The sequence below is a fragment of the Rattus norvegicus genome, chromosome 5 (genome assembly GCF_036323735.1).
Source record: "Rattus norvegicus strain BN/NHsdMcwi chromosome 5, GRCr8, whole genome shotgun sequence".
NCBI classification, from domain to species: domain Eukaryota; kingdom Metazoa; phylum Chordata; class Mammalia; order Rodentia; family Muridae; genus Rattus; species Rattus norvegicus.
This window is the reverse complement of record NC_086023.1, coordinates 110,853,985-110,858,433: the sequence shown is the minus strand read 5'-3', so window position 1 is coordinate 110,858,433 and position 4,449 is coordinate 110,853,985. Positions and strand designations below refer to the sequence as shown.

The 4,449-nt window shown below is 38.3% G+C and overlaps 1 non-coding gene across 1 annotated transcript; it reads left to right on the top strand.

Moving 5' to 3' along the window:
• The first annotated feature begins 4,020 nt into the window (after nucleotides 1-4,020).
• On the top strand, nucleotides 4,021-4,152 carry LOC120103318 (small nucleolar RNA SNORA17). The gene has a single exon (XR_005505388.1). It is a non-coding gene; the product is annotated as a small nucleolar RNA SNORA17 (small nucleolar RNA).
• The last annotated feature ends 297 nt before the right edge of the window (nucleotides 4,153-4,449 follow it).

Here is a 4,449-nt window from a genome sequence, read left to right as displayed (position 1 = left end):
ACTGCTAAAAGCAACATTGTTGACATTTTGACAGGCTGCTTTGGGTTAGGCAGTCAGTGTACACTTTCATCACCATGGAAAATCTTCAAGGTATGCCAAGTTTGTGTTTGCATCTTTTCAGTTTATGAACTCAAATGAATTTCGAGTTCGGATGATATCGATTTGGAATGAAATGTTTTACGCCAGCTTTGGAGTAAGCGTTCAGGTATGTTCCTAAGACAGATATACTCTTCAGCAGCCAGGTAAACAGATGATAGAAAGCAAGGCAGTATTCCATATCCTTACCTGAAAGAAAACACAAGATGAGCTGCTTTTTTTTTTTTAAAGTTCACCCTGCCTTTGCTTTCTCAAGAAGTTGATGTAGCATCTTTAAAAATGATAAATATTTTCTGTGGAGCGTTTTTGGTTGTTGGCTGTCAGACAGAGTACTTTTTATATATAGGAGAAGCAGCGCCTGACTACTCAAGAGTGTCCAGAGTCTCCTGTGGAAAAATGGGAGCCGGAAGCACACTAGATCCTGGGAAATGTCCTGTGCAGATTCTTCTCTGGTCTGGATATTCCAGCATGATGGCCCATGGGTCTATTCCCAGGTCATCTGTCACACCCTTGTCCTCCATTCAGTCTGTGTGTTCTGCCACATTTCTGGTGGCTCCAGCTCTTCTCTGCGGCATTTGCCCTAGTTGTCTGAGCAGCATCCATATTTTGGTATATACACTTCCCAGAAATAATCAAGTTTTTCATTTATTTTATTGGATTGTTGACATTTCTTTTTTTTGTATCTTCTGACTTCCTTTTCCACTGCTCTTCTTCATCCTCCTCGTACTCTTCCTCTTCTCCTCTCCTTCAGTCCTGTAACTTTATGATAAACCATTATCTTTCTTTTCAGTGGTCTCTGGAATCAAATTCTATTTCTAGAATCTACTCTTTTACAGTGAAATCATAATTAAGAATGTAAAAGAAGCATTATACAACATCTCTGTCATACTAAAGGACAGTGTAGTTACTCCGATGAACCTCCCAAGCATGTCTACTTCATATGTGAAATCTACATATTTAGCTTGGCCAGCTCTTGTACTTAACTGGATCCGGTACCTCCTACCCAGTGATAGGACAGTTTGGATGTCTAGCTCTGCTATAACAAGAATCATGCACCTTCTCATTCTGTTCAGAGTCTTTGCTTGACTTCTACTTGTTGGTGCTATTGTACAATTATCTAATTGTACAATATTATCTAATGATCTAATTTCCATAATTTGTACTCACCTCTATTTCTATTCCTTGCTATGTCTTGTAATTTAGTAGATTTTGTATCTCTGATTATGATGAATTTTAGATTTTTATTTTTTATATAACATAATTTAAATGATGACCCTTGCGACTCAATTCTGCAGCTGCTGATGGGGTATGAGTCCAGGCAGCAGTCCTACCAGCTTTAAGAAGTTCTTAGTTGACTACCTCTACACTTAGAAATTTTATGTGTAAAAATTGGGTTGTGTCAATAATCATTACATACACTAAATCTTTGATTGATTCAATGAAGGGTATCACACATTATCCTATGTAAAATGGACTTGTTTTTCATATAGAATTTCTGCATTTATACTTGAGATTTATTGAAACATAAATGTGAGAGGGCAACAGGCCTTCTGTGATAAATATATCTGGGGAGGTATGTTTCACAAACAAAAGGTGTATGCATAAATTCTTATTAAAATTTAGGAGACTCTTTAAATAAATCCCAGGATGAAGGTTTTAAAAAGTGAAAAATAAAATGATTACATTGTTCCCTTACTCTGCAGAAATCAATAATTCCCTAGTCATAGCAAAGGTGATTATTCCTTATATAATTTGTATAATGTTGGTTGAGAAGGAAGGTCTGGAAGTATTTTGGGAAGTTTCAGGCATACATCTAAGATCACTTCAGCAGTGATCCCACATCTTGTACTATTGGTGCTAATTAAGAATAGAGGACTTAAGTAAGAATTAGAATTAAGTAATTAAGGAGCACTTGCCCTATTAGGACTTAAGCGTTCTGACCTGGAAATGATGGTCCAAGGATCATAACTTTTTCCTTGCCCCTCCCAAATGAAAACATACTAAAAAGTAATGTCTTCTCCATGGGTAGGAAATAAGATCTGGTTATTAGTGAGTAGTACTAATGACTGTGACACTCTGTCCCTGTGGTTAGCAGTCATTTGTTCTTCTCTGTTTCACTTCAGGTAAAACACTACCCTGTCTTCACCTTTCCAAAGGAGACCCAAGCACTGTATCACACACACTGCTGGATTTGTCTACCCTATAGCCAAAGTTATAAAAACAACAACAACAACAACAACAACAACAACAACAACAACAACAACAACCCCAAAAAAACCCACAAACCTTTGTGGTAGCTACAGAAACAGTTCCTGATGACCCACCGAAAACTGCGACTCCATTCTCATCCACTTATGTCAGTGAAAATCAAGCTTGGAAAATCTCATGAAGGCTTTTTTTTTAAATGTGTATAGACTGAAAGAATACTGCAGTCATTGGGCTGGGCTTTACCAACTTTAAAGTCATACAGGAAAAATGTAATTATAGACTTCTCTTCTGAGATGAATCTTTTATAAGGAAGGCTCCTGAATTCAAGGCACCCATGATTTTGGGGCTGGGGAGTCTTGTACAATTCTCTCTGACTCCACTTGAAGTGAATGTCAAAGAATGCACCTTTGGAGGGGTGGGCAGGGTTCTCAGTCTGTAGACTTTCCAGTGATAGTTGATGCTTGGTATTGTTTTCACTGCTAATCTGTCACAACCTCTCAAATTCCTGTCTTTTATTTTGGTAAGTTTCATATACAAATTTTTGACGCTTTTTTTGATATACTACTCTTATTTGTGAAGTGTCTTTGTTGCTTCCTCACTTCTGTATCTCTGTGGTATTTTTTCCCTTTCATTTCCTCTCGGGATCTCACTGTTGATATTCTAGGCTTATCAGGTACCTCTGTGTGTCTGTTCCTTAATGCTTTAGTTTAGTTAGAGGACTTTATTTTAGCTATTACTGCACATGTGGCAGGCAAAATAATGTTCCTTAATAAGCTCACATCCTAATCTAGAGAGCTAGGAATATGCTATAATCTGTGATCAAGAAGAGTTATAGCTTTGCAGATGGAATTATGCTTGCTAGTCCGCTGATCTTCCAATAGCGCATCCTGAGTGATGCAGGTGGACCCTAATGTAATTACAAGGGTCCTTCAAAGCAGAAACAGGAACTAGAAGGAGAATCGGTGTCAGAGTGAAGCAATAGAAGAAAAATTAGACACCTGTATCTGGCTTTGGAAAGGGACCATGAGTCAAAATACGTAGTAGAAACTTAACAGTCAAGACTGAACATGTGCCTAGAAACTTGCCAAAATGAGAAAGTGGATTATCCTCCAAAGCTTCCACATTTTAATGCTCTCCCTAAACCATATCATTCAGAACAGAGAGACTCATAAATGTTTCCAAACGAGACTAAATTTTCATCGAACAAGCTTGTAGTTTTTTCCTATGGAAACAATAGGAACCATCTTCAATCTGTTCAGAGTGCTTAGCACTAGAGGTACTTGGCATCTTCTTAGTTTAATATTAGCTGCACGGCTAAATTTTAATCAGCTCTGTTTAACTACATTTCTCAATTATGGATTTTGTTGTGGAGATATGAGTAGTCATTTGTGGTAACAGTAATGAGCCCTGTAATTTGTGGACTTTCTATTTCCTTTTTATTCCAGTTTGCAAACCAACAAGGTCTTTCTTCAGCTCATCTCTACTTTAATACTTTGTCAATAAAGTAGTTATATCCAATGCATGCTATTAAAACTTTCCAACTTATTTCTCTCATACTCTCAGTTTGCTACACATATAGAATTCCTTCTAATGCATTGAATACAACAATTTAACTACTCCAGGACAGCCAGGGCTGTTTCAGAAATCCTGTCTCAACAAACAAACAAACAAACAAACAAACACCAAAAATGAAATAAATAAACAAATACCATTGAACATTTTCTTAAATGTATTGCAGGTACTGCTGTTGTGTCACATATGCATCCATAGGTGGCAGACAGGAGGGAGGCTATGTCTGTACTTAATGTTCTGTCCTCTGAACATCTGAATGATTAGTAGCCTAAAATTCCCAGAAAAAAAGTGTGCCTGAGGTGAGTACCAGCCCGGCTTGGCAGGCACCAACTGCTCAGCCCTAACAATACCATCCCTGACCACTGCCAGAACTGGGAGAAAGCTGGAGACTAGAAGAATCCTGCCCAGGATTAAGGGGCCTGGTGGGAATGAGCCCAAAGCACAGAAATGACCCTCACAAAAGTGAGTCCCAGATGACTACTAGACCAGTTCCATGGGCACTGGACAGGGAGTTAGCCTGAAATAAACACCATTCTGGTACCACAAAGACCTGGGGGTAGGGGTGAGGGGTAG